General features: G+C 43.2%; 1 protein-coding gene across 2 annotated transcripts in view; it reads right to left on the reverse strand.

Moving 5' to 3' along the window:
• Positions 1-12,782, reverse strand: part of STAG3 (STAG3 cohesin complex component) — a 1,426,160-nt gene that overhangs the window by 43,522 nt on the left and 1,369,856 nt on the right. The gene's annotated exons all lie outside the window — the stretch shown is intronic.

The following is a 12,782-nucleotide window of genomic DNA, read 5'->3' on the forward strand; positions in this document are numbered from 1 at the left end:
TGTCTCTTATTTATTGAGCTATCTGTTTTATTCACTGTATTCAAAAATAGTACCGGTAATTAATTATTTATTTACCACATAATGGCGCCCGAATAGGGACTTGCCCTTTCCCCACGCGCCGGCGAAGCCACGCAGGCCCCCTGACCCTCTGCAGCCGTGACGGAACCATACCGTGCACGTGCAGATATTTCTGCTTCAAGTATCCCTCAGGCCCACGGAGGAGACGGAGACTGCGGTCCAGCATCCAGACGAGGCGGTGAGGAATGCGGCGAGTCCCGACCAGAGCCCAAGCCGAGAGTACAAGGTCCGAGGTATCCGGAGGTCCACCTGTAACTGAAGTCCGAAGTTTGTAGTCCGACGTCGTAGCAGTCCAGTCCAGTCCGAGGCCTTCCGTTCGTGCTGCCCGGTGAGTACCGTTGCTGGGGTAGTATCTAGACAGGGTCAATTAATTTGTCTCTGGTCCGATGGGTTTGGGTACACAGATCCAGTCCGAAGTATTCACCTAGGTGGATACGGGTCCGACGTGTCTCTTTATGGGACCGGTATGTTCTGTACTGTTTTAGCAGTGCATCCAGTAATTCTAGTAAGTCTGTTCTCGAGAAATTCATGTGTTCTGTTTTAAATGTACCAGGTAATATTCTGTTCGAACTGTTATTAATGTTATTAATGTATTTTAATGTCGTGGTATGAGTGATTTGTTTTGCTATTCATTACTGTGTTTATCGTGTATTGTATTGTGTTTGGATTCAAGTCTAGAATGCCTCTGTTTTCCAAGTTACGTCAGATAGGAACCCGGAAAGGGTTACTCGAAGAATCAGTTCCTGTCCCGCCTAGGGACAGTCCAGGACATTTTATGTATCATAAGCATGGCTTAAGTGCCATATTATATCTAGACTTATGGGTGGACTATACCAAGGAGTTGGAAGAGAAATATAGATGGCCCATATCAGGTACATGGGATGCCGAGTGCATCTTGCGAGTAGAAGAAGCATTATGGAAAAAGAAAGCCAGACAGTCCCAGAAAGATGCCATCGAGTTATGTCGTAAAGAATCTCATAGAAGAACCGAAAAAGAAATCAGAAAAACAGAGTTAAGTAGGGAATCCTCAGAGAGAGCCCAAGAAAGGGAACTTCTAGAAGAAGGTGAACGAGTTAGAGCAGAACAGTCAGACAGACAGAGAAATGCTCTTATAAGGGGCATGTATCCTCTTCTTGCCGAGGGCTTGCCGAAGGCAACCCCGGAAGCATCCAGTAATTTTCCGCCACCATTAGTCCCGACTAAGTTACGTCATAAACCAACCGCAGCTGATATTTTTCTCTCGTCCTATTTGGACGATACAGTTCCAGAATATACAAATCCCATTCCGCCTGCTCCCGTTAATAATGTAATTCCTGCTCCTCCAGTTGCTGGTTCCGTGGGTTCAGTTCATGTTACAGCACCCGTTACAGCACCCCCGGCCCAGCCCACAGTACATGTACCCGTTTCGTCAGTCACTCTACCAGCACGTACAGTACACACCGACGATTCTAGTTTAGGAGCCGCGGGGGGAGATTCTCCTGGTACCCCGCCTCAACACAGACGTATGACGCTACATGAACTAGCGTTACAGCGTACGCCAAAAGTGAATACATACGTAGATATCAAGCGAGCACTTACCGAATGTCGTTATGATCCAGTTCCAGGCGAAGGTCATATGGTCATATATTCATTACGTTTAAGACGGGTGACCGACTATTTGGACACCCTGCCCGATATGAGAGAACATCTAGACAGAATATATCGTTTTATCCGTACAGGAGCAAATCCAGAAAGTGTTCACGAAGCCATGGTTCAAAGAAAAGTCGAGACTCAGCTCATGATTTTAAAGTTTCTAATTAACTGTTTAATTAGAGAGCAAGATTGTCCGGAAAAAGATCAAGAAGAAATGAAAGTCCTGACCAGGTGGAGTGACAATATAGCCGAGGGAAAACACAAGACACAGAATTGTATAGACGCTATGTACAGGAAAATACGTAAGGAAATTCTAGACATACACGAAAAAGAGAAAACAAGCAACCGAGAAAGAAGACGACTCTTCTACTGAAGAGGTAGACGACGAGAATCCCTCCAGAATAGCGTATGTAGGTAGAACTAGACTTTCCGACAGACATTCACGTCCAGATTACAAGAAAAGTTTTTCTCCTCCAGTGCCAGAACAATGTTCTCTTGAGCAAGTGTTCCAAGCTACCGATAAAATTCTGAAATCACGAATAGGTTATAGTGAACTTAATACCATGCATGAACAAGAACTAGCCCGATCAGCAGTCCGATGGACTAGTGATTCTACCACGTTTCCAGATGAAATCGTGGCACAAATGTTCCTGAAACTGCCCCCAGCCGAGCAGCGTCTGGTGGGTATGTATATGATTCAGCACCTCATCACATTGTATGAGGTTCAGCATTCTGATCCAGGTCCTTTACATGATGTATTGAACGAGTTACTCCAGTACAGATGGAAAGGTCTAGGTACCGATTTAATTAGTGGCATTCTAGAACAGCGCCACAAATACCGAACGTTTCTGAATCCACATTTTGTTCACGTCTCACCCCCAGAAAGTAAATCATTCTACATAGACAGACAGAATCCGTTACGAGAAGTGCATCCGGTCAAGAAAGAGGGTGGTGGTCTAGAACGAGTATTTGTTTACACCCCTATCACAAAAATGGAACTCTTAGAAATGAAAAAGTTAATTCCCTGTCATGATAAAGATCCAGCAGGGTTCCACCGTGAATTAAAGGACATGCTCCGTATGGGAGAATACACGTATCCTGATATCATTAAAATGTTAAAAGTCCTGTTGCCTGCGGGCATATATGAAAAACTCAAGGAAAAAGAATGGGAGGTGGGAGAGAAAAAGATAGATTGGTCCGCATTAGAAGCCGAAGATAACACACGAGTACCAGGTACCGGTCTTGGGGATAAAGCTAAAGCTTTGCCCGAACTGTTAATACAAGTCTTGCCAAGATTACTAGCCACGAAAAAGGAAGACTGGGATGCCATCTCAGCCTGTAAACAGAAACAAGATGAAGATACTAGTGACTTTTATTCTAGATTCGAGAAATGTTTTATTATTAATAGTGGTCTGAAAACAAGTAGTGAATCGTACCCCCATCTTTTTGTTACCAAACTAGTCGAGAATTCAAGTCCACAAGTTAAAAATCGAGTATTGAAAGTCGAGAGTTCTTGGCAAGCTAATACTCCGTCACAGATGCTCCAGTATCACCAGAACAGAATCAGGGAAGAGCAGGAACATGAAAGAAGACGTATGAAAGACACGAAAATGAAAGTATTAGTTGCACAGTCTGTTCCACAAGACAGTCAGAAGAGGGGTCCGAATCAAGCCAGTCATCCTACAGCTCCCGTTAAAGGGACATGCAATTACTGTAAACAGCCAGGTCATTTTATAAACGAGTGTGCAGTTCTGAAACACAACATAGCTACTGGTAAGACTAAAGAAAGACCACGTCCGCCTAGACAAGAACAAGTTTTACAGACTTCCCAGCCACCGCAGAACGCACAACAGACAGTTACAGTACCGCAGCCTATCGCTGCAACACAACACGTTACACAGCAGATGTACCAGTATGCACAGTCAGAGTATCCAGATTATCAGCCATATTCATGAAACAGCCTAGAGAGGGAGGTTGGCTTGCCTCTCATCGAGATTCCTGTAGATCAAGAGGGCCCCTATGTACATAGTCAAGTATTAGGGAAAGACAGAAAGTTTCTGATTGATACAGGGGCAAGTAGGACTACCATCAGTCATGACGAGGTTCCAGGGGCTCCGCTCTCAGGCTCAAGAAATGTTTCCCTTGGATTTTCAGGAAAGCCCATTGTTAATGAAATATCGAAACCAGTTACTCTAGAAGTTGGTCCACTGTCCCGAACTACTGATTTGTTACTCACGAAGTCATGTCCAGAAAATGTATTAGGCATTAAGACACTGAAAGAATTAGGTGCCATAATTTGTTGCTCCCCAGAGGGAGTAGGACTGTTCCTGCGAGATTTTAAAGGTCATTATGTATTACGTGATTTTGATCCAAGATTATTGAAAGTACCACAGCATTTATTGGCGCAAGGTCCAACTGATGTAGGTTGTATGCATATCACACCCCATCGTGTGACTCTGAAGCAAGGTGTTGTATTACCACGAATCAGACAGTACAAATTGCCACCTGAGGCTGTAGCAGCTTTATCCAAAATTATTGACGAGCTTATTGCTCAAGGAGTGGTTGTAGAAACTGACTCCAATGTATGTAATTCTCCTATCATTCCAGTCCTGAAACGTACTGATCCCAATGCACCTCCAGTTTATCGATTAGTGATCGACCTTCGAGAACTTAATAAGTGTATCATACCCCAGTACCCAGTAGTCCCTGATATTTCATCACTCTTGACAGCCATTGATTCTGAAGCTACGTTCTTTACAGTTATCGATCTCAAGAACGCATTCTTTAGTGTCCCTATTCATTCAGACAGCCAGTTCCTTTTCGGATTCTGTTTAAATGGAAGAAGCTATAAATTCACACGAGCACCTCAAGGTTTCACAGAAAGTCCTAGCATTTACAGTCAAGCACTTAAGAGACAACTAGACAATATTCACATGCCAACTGACACTGCCCTACTCCAGTATGTCGATGATCTGTTAATTACAGCCCGTTCTGAACGTGACTGCGAGCGTGCGTCACTTACAGTCCTGTATTTCCTGGCTGAGATGGGGCACAAGGTGTTCCCTTCCAAATTGCAATTCTGTGTCCAGCAAGTGGTCTACTTGGGACACTTACTGTCCAAGAGGGGTAGGCAGTTGACACCTGACCGTATCCAGTTAATAGCGCATCTTCCACAACCCAAGACTCAGAAGGAGGTACGAGCTTTTATCGGCCTCACTTCTTACTGTAGACAATGGATTCCTCAGTACGCATTTCTAGCCAAGCCACTGATACAGTTAACGACACAGGAGGCAGCCGTATCGACTGTCCTCCCTTGGACCCAAGAACATACACTTGTTTTTAATGAATTAAAGAAAGCTTTATGCCAAGCACCTGTTCTAGCAACACCGAACTACAGTAAGCCTTTTACACTTTTTGTCACTGAACGTGATGGTACTGCATTATCTGTTCTCACACAAGATCAAGCAGGACAATACAAGCCTTGTGCTTATTTTTCGAGCACATTAGATCCAGTGGCCCAGGCTCTGCCTGCGTGCCTCAAGTCAGTTGCAGCCACAGCTCTAGCTATCAGACAAAGTGATTCCATAGTGTTAGGACACTCCCTGACAGTACAAGTTCCACACTCCGTGGAAGTTCTTTTAAACCTAACTCAGACCCAGCACTTGACAATTGCACGTTTAACAGGTTATGAACTGACACTGTTTCAGCCACACATAGAAATCAGACGCTGCAACGTTTTAAATCCCGCTACACTGTTACCGTCAGTTACTTCAAATCCTGCCACACATGACTGTGTGGAAGTCGTTAACACCATGACAAAGCCAAGACAAGACTTGACAGATATTGCATTACCTGATCCTGACCTGACACTTTATGTGGATGGTTCATGTATGAGAACAAGTACAGGAGAACTAGTAGCCGTGTATGCAGTGACTACTGAAACCGAAGTTATAGAAACACATCGTATAGACACCCTGTCTGCTCAAGCAGCAGAGCTAGTCGCTCTGACCCAAGCCTGTATACGTGCCAAGAACCTGAAAGTTAACATATATACAGATTCACGTTATGCATTCGGAGTCGTACACGACTTTGGAGTGCTCTGGAAAGAAAGAGGTTTCATGACTTCTCATGGAACTAAGATTCAGCATGGTCTCCTCATTCAAGCTCTGTTAGATGTAATACATTTACCGACAGCTATTGCCATTATGAAGTGCAAGGCACATACGAAAGTTACTGACATCATTTCCCAGGGTAACGACCTGGCAGATCGAACAGCCAAGCTTACAGCTCAGACCTCAGACATTCCAGTTAACACGACACAGACACTCATTCCAGATCAGACTACTTGTATGACAGTTAAGGACCCTACACAAGATGTAATAGATATACAGTCACATGCCACTCCAGACGAAATCAAGAAATGGTCCGAACAAGGAGGGGTCCAGACAGATCAGGGATGGTTGACGAAGGGAAAAGCCACATGGTTTCTCCCCGACTCAATGGTTCAAGTCATTATTAATACCGCACATAGTCCAGTACACCTAGGAGAAAAGGCCATGTTAGACAGTATCCAGAACATATGGTTCAACAAGCATTTACGAGCAGCAGCCAAACAGAAAGTGCGTACCTGCATGATCTGTTGTCAGTTCAATCCAGGTAAAAGTGTCCCGGTGGAACAAGGTGGATTCCATCCTCCTGACCACCCTTTTGAAGTCCTCCAGATGGATTATATTCAGATGGAGAGATGTCGAGGTTTCAAGTATGTCCTCGTAGTTGTATGTGCTTTGTCCAGATGGACAGAAGCATATCCGGTTCCAGATTACACTGCCGCGACCACTGCCAGGCAGTTGGTTCGTGAGTTTTTCCCCCGCTATGGTTTACCAAGGGTCGTGTATTCAGACAACGGCCAGCCATTCTCATCTGAACTCATGAAACAAGTATCCCTTCTGTTAGGGTACCAGTGGAAGTTCCACTGTGTACGGCACCCCGAAGCAGCTGGTCTAGTTGAGAGACATAATCAGACATTGAAAATCCGCATTGCAAAAGTATGCGCAGAGAAAGGTGTAGATTGGTTGGTAGCACTGCCAGTTGCCCTTTTTTATATGAGAATGGTTGCACACTCTAGATCAGGTCTGTCCCCGTACGAGGTCGTATTCGGCCGTCCTCCTAATATGTGGGGTACACCTATGCCCCGAAAGATTACAGATGTTTCCAGTAATATGTTGACAGATTACCTAGCTTCCTTGATGTCTGCCCTACACTCTTGTCGTTCACAGGTTGCCGCTGCTTTTCCAGACAACACTCAAGTGAAACCGCACGAAGTCGTTCCAGGTGAACTCGTGTTGGTTCGAAACTTCGATCGTTCAAGTCCGTTGGAGCCCCGTTGGAAGGAGCCCCAGCTGGTGTTATTAACAACAAGGACCGCCGTCAAGCTCGAAGGACGCAAGGGCTGGGTGCATACCAGCCACATCAAGAAATTCCATGGATTGCGGCCAAAGACATTTATCAAAGACTGCCCCGTTCTTAAGGACTGTCCAGACACAGACTCTAAACTTCCCCTGTTAGAGAAAACTCCGCAGCAGGAGTATAAAGCAAAACTCCGGTCTAGTAAAATAAGTCAGCCAGTTTAATTGTCTAAGTCCCTCTCGGGTGAAGCGGTTAGACAGGTTCCTGACATGTATGAGACAGACCCACACAGTGAGAGAGTTAGTCAAAACTCTAAAAGATGTATTATCGTTCTATTCTTTTTATTATTCTTGAGTCTTATGGTTACATGTATAAGTTATGCTTTTCATTTATGTTTTCCTATTTCACATGTACATATGTTTCCTAATGTTACAGTAGAGCACACATTTAGTGACCTGCCTCCTCACGAGTTATCCTATCGTCTTGCTATGCGTAATAACACATTTATCAGAATGTTACACTATTCACACCAGACCAGCAATGCCACTAATTGTTGGGTGTGTGGTCGACTCCCCCCTTTCCAGACACCGAAGGGAGTTCTGCCACTCTTTCCTTATCCGTTTTCACACAATGGTTCGTGTGGAGCATGGTCCACATTAACGTCATCCTCCACTGATATGTCCCTTCTGAATAGAACATGTTTCCCAGACAAGCAAGGTCTTTCCCATAGAACAGGGTTAGATCTAGAAAATGAAGTATATGATTTAGGTAATTATTCCTCGAATTTCATGGTTTTGAATGTTCAGTCCGATACTACTCCAGATTTGCCTGCTATTTCAGTCCTACCAGTCAAAGGTGAATTATGTGTCAGAAAGAATGGTTCCGCACATGTAGGACATAGTGATTGTACTACTGTGGTCGAGTATAGTGACAGTGGGAAATCTATTTTCAAAGCCTCACGTCATTCTTATTTTGTTTGTGGTCAGACCGCATATGTTCGTCTGCCCCTCGATTGGGATGGAACTTGTTACATTGCCTTCCTACTGCCACCAGTTTTTCTAGCCCCATCCGATTATCACAGAAACACACATCTAGTACACGTTAGACATAGAAGGGAGACTGAGTCCCCAATTGTCGATCAAACTGAAACTACTCTAGAACAATATCAAGACTTCAATAAAGGTTTCTTTTTCTTTATAGGCCCTGTCCAGAATAGTAAGTTAATACGTAGGTTAACCAGAACCCTTGAAGCAGTAGTGAATGAGACTACTTCCGCTCTAGGTAATTTAACCGAAGAGCAATCTGCCATAAGATTTGTCGTGCTCCAAAATCGTCTCGTTCTTGACGTCATATTGGCCGATAGAGGAGGAGCTTGTAGAGTCATCGGATCTAGTTGCTGCATTTTCATTCCTAATAACGCGCCGTCTGTTTATTCAGCTATAACCAGACTTCATAAAATTGCCCGTCAGTTACACCAGAATCCAGGCACCTGGACATGGTCCGGTTGGCTCTGGAGTATCATATCTGCATGGGGATGGAAAGTATTGTCATTCCTAGGTATAGCAGTAATGATCATATTCAGTTGCTGCCTCTGTTTACAATGTGGCCCTGCGATTTGCGGCTTGTGTGCTACATCCTGTATTCCTAGTCCTAAGTCCCGTTCCAAGACAATTCGAGACGAGCAAATGATGCTATATGAACAGATAGATGGTATCATGAATATTGATGTTTCCTGATGGAAACGTAGGGCACAAGGAGGGAATGTGGAAAAGTAAATTTTGCCATGTTATATGTGCCTACGTGTCCCCCATCCTATGCTATATGTGCATGATCGATATGCATGTATCCCCCTATGATCGATTAAAGACGCAATCACAGTTGTGTCCAACTCTAGTATGTCAGTTTCCAGTTCTCGTGAAAGCAACAAGTAGAGTCCCATGTTACCACGATTTACAGTGTACACGTTAATTCATTGAATTGTCCCCGTTTCTAGGCCTCGAAAGGGCCCGGACACCAGATTCAAGCTCCAGTCTCCTGAACTCACTCCGAGGAGCGATGCAGCCCCCACCTGCATCCCTGACCCTTCACTTACTTCCTTTCGCGCAGCGCGGTGCCCAGCTCTGCCTGCCAGTCTGCCAAGAGTATGTTATGCTTCTAGTTATCAGTTCAACTCCTCGTCTTTGCATTCCTTAGCTACTGAACCGTATAAACAGCTTCAGCTATAGTCTAGTCTTTATGTCTCCATGCAAGAGAATTACTGTATTAATATTCATAGAAGATTCATAGCCCACGCATTACACGAAGAATATATGCATGCACCAGCCTTAGAGTCAAGTAGCCTCTGCCCTGATAACTTTTAGTTTCTATCAACATGTACTCCAAACACAAGATACCAGATATGCCATAGGTACATGTCGTCCTGACACCGTAGACTTTAGTCTCCTCTTCTAGTGCAGAAGTCATAGCCCCCAGTTCTCCCTGGTAACACGTCATTGCCTGTTTGCGCGCACCACTAGGTTAAAGGTCCCAGCTGCTCTCAGGTAGCCCCCTCCATGTTTCCGCCCACTCATGACACTTCTGTGACGTTTCACATCACATGTCTCAGTGCACGCCCTGTACACGCCTTCTTCTTCCATCAATGTGTCCTTATCTTTCGCGACTGCTACGCCTACTGCTACGCCTATTGTATGCAATGTAATGTAATGTATGATACTATATATATGCTACACTGTCGATGAGTCATTGCAGCTGCCATCCATTCTATTTCCGTGCAGGCTATCCCGTTCCTGTCCCTTCCCTCATGCCTGATTAAAGCCTGTTAGACTCAGATAGCTCAATAAATAAGAGACAGGATTCGAGGTATCTGTTTTATTCACTGTATTCAAAAATAGTACCGGTAATTAATTATTTATTTACCACATGACGAGCACTGAGCACGCGGTCGTGTTCCCCCTCTGCATACGACATCCGTGAGGTTCCTAGATACTCACCTAGGGTGGTTCCTTGGGTGCCCAGCTCTTCTATGTCTTCCAATCATGACTTGAGTAGTGGTTTGCATTCCACTATGGTTTGGTCTTCCCCTGGAGACCACTGTGCATTTGTGCTACTGACGTGCTCGATTTTTTAAAGTATTGTCTTTATATGTCCGGATAGGAGATAATACATTGTGTTAGTGAGTGTTTGTAATAAAATAATTATTTTTTATAACTACACTGTGTGATTCTTTTTCACTCAACCTATACCATAGGATTAAGTACTGGTAAAACAACTGAGGCTGAAGACTGCTCTCCACAGCTACCACTTGGAGAGTTTTCTAAGGTTGTCTAAAACCACCAAAATCACCATACGGGTTGTCTGGATTAGTGCAGGGTGGTACACTTAAGTGAGCAGTATGTACCATATTCTAAGCCAGCCTCTCACAACTACAATGTTTTCTTAGCTTGCTACTCTAATCAAACCTTCATGACTATTAATGACGATACTAAGATATGGACAAAATGGTGATTGTAAGTTCTGTATCATAGAAATCTTCACTGAAGTCAAACAACCTCCCCTCCTGCCTGTTTTTCTTCTTGTGCACTGGGAATACAATACATTCCTAGCCCATACTATTTGCTTAACAATAACTGGCTGAGGCAACTGCCAATACAAGGCATCATGAATTGTGGAATCTCCAGATACCTTCTAAGGAAAGTTTTGTTGTTTTAATTACTGTAATGCAAACTTGTAGGGCTGCACTTTTCCTCATTAGTTAAGACAACTGCACATCAGTTGGTATTGGAAGAGTCACAATGTTGATTTGAGAAAGTAGTTTACTGTAATAAACAGGGTAAACGTTTGGAAATCTTGCCCGTGGAGAGCTTTAGAGGGTTCTCCACAACATATGGACTTGCTGGATTCTGAACAATTTTCTTGTGGTATATGAACATATGTGTCTAATTATATATTTGATTTGAAGTATTCCAGGAACTCTGTGCGCAGCCGGGATTTACTGTAACATAGATGACTATGACTGAAGATCCTATGATGTAAAAAGGTTATTAGAGTACTTAAAAAATGTTGGAGGAATTCTGGCAGAGGGCTTCAGCAATCAATCTTCTAGGTAGTGTTAATCTTAAATTACAAACTAGGTATTCATTTTAATGTCATAGTGAGAACAGACTCTTCTTGCAGTTTAGAGATCACCTTTGGGGTAAACCAAACAGAGGTCTGACAATGCAGGCAGGACCATATCAGCATGAAAAAAGCATTTCAGTAGGTGCATAAACCACAGAAATAAGCATCATTACCTTCTGAAAAACCTCAGTTTGGCTTCGAAAGGCACCTGAATGGCAGGAAGCGGAAGTAGAACTCATAAGTTCAGAGTAGCAGCAGATCTGAGGAGCACAAGCACTAAGTGGACTTTCTCATTTGCTTCATACCACAAAGAGGATGAAGCGGACTGTTTGTGATGTCATCTTATAGGGCAACGGCTTCCATGAGTAAGGAGAATCAATTTGGAATTCTATTAACAAACTGTCTTCTTTAACGGGGTCATATCTAAAAATATCACAGTCTCTTATCAGAAATCTAAAAAAAAAAAAAAGGTAGTACGAACATTTGTGGTTTTGGATACTGGTCTGCAGAAGTGCCAAAAAACATTTCAGAATCTGTGGGGACTTTTATGAACCTGAACCGTCACTTCCAGTGAAGCCACATGGTGCCGGTGACAACACTGCGGACCCTTTTTTCCAGATCTAGCCTGGTAATTAGGAAAGACGTTCTTATAAGGAATCACAGCAGGAGCCAGTATCCCAGAAGAAATCTCATTTCAAACTATCCTGGTACCGTCCAGATAATTAGTAGCTAGTGCTCCTTTGTAAACACTCACAGGCATAAATGCGCAATCATCAGTAGCACAACCCCTTTTGTTACAGAGATGTCAAAAGTGTGATCTTTCAACCTAAAACTATCATCACAACTATATTAAAAACAACCAAGATTTGTAGTTCAAAAACCTCTACCTCCATTAACTTAAATAAATACCTTTTAACACCTTATAAATCCGAAGACAAATGGGCTCAATAATACAGACCATAATCAGTTCAAATCAGTAGCAGGTGAGTATAATAAGATACCCCCTTCCAACTTCTGCTCTTATGCCTGGCATCTTTTTTTGTTTGTTTACACTTCACAGCCCTATCCCAGAAGCATTCCTTCCATTTTATTTTAAGATATGGCTTTGATTTATTTATTTTGCATGAGTCTCTGCCCCTCCTTTCAGTTTACCATTCCCTTTATTTTTATTTCCCAAGCTAGTGAAGCTCACTCCCCCAATTTTTTGTGACACTCCCCAAAACTCCATGCCAACTTCCCCATTGATCCTATTGTCTTTTTTCTTTACCATTTCTTGCCTCTTTTGCTTAGGACATCCTCTGCTGCTAGTTGCATTCAATTTCGCTCTAGACAAAGAAAACAGACTGCTACAATCCATTTTCATACCCTCCCTCATTTTCTCTTTTTTTTAAAGACAAAGAATCATTTGTTTTTACATTTCCTAAAGCTTTAAGAATTTCATTTAGTTTTGGGCTTCTTATTTTTACATTAGACATGAAATTATAATCTAATCCAGAATATGGTTTCAACAAAAACTATGCATGTTTTGGTGAAAATGGGCTTGCTTTGTA

Source organism: Lissotriton helveticus, chromosome 12 (genome assembly GCF_964261635.1).
Source record: "Lissotriton helveticus chromosome 12, aLisHel1.1, whole genome shotgun sequence".
NCBI lineage: Eukaryota > Metazoa > Chordata > Amphibia > Caudata > Salamandridae > Lissotriton > Lissotriton helveticus.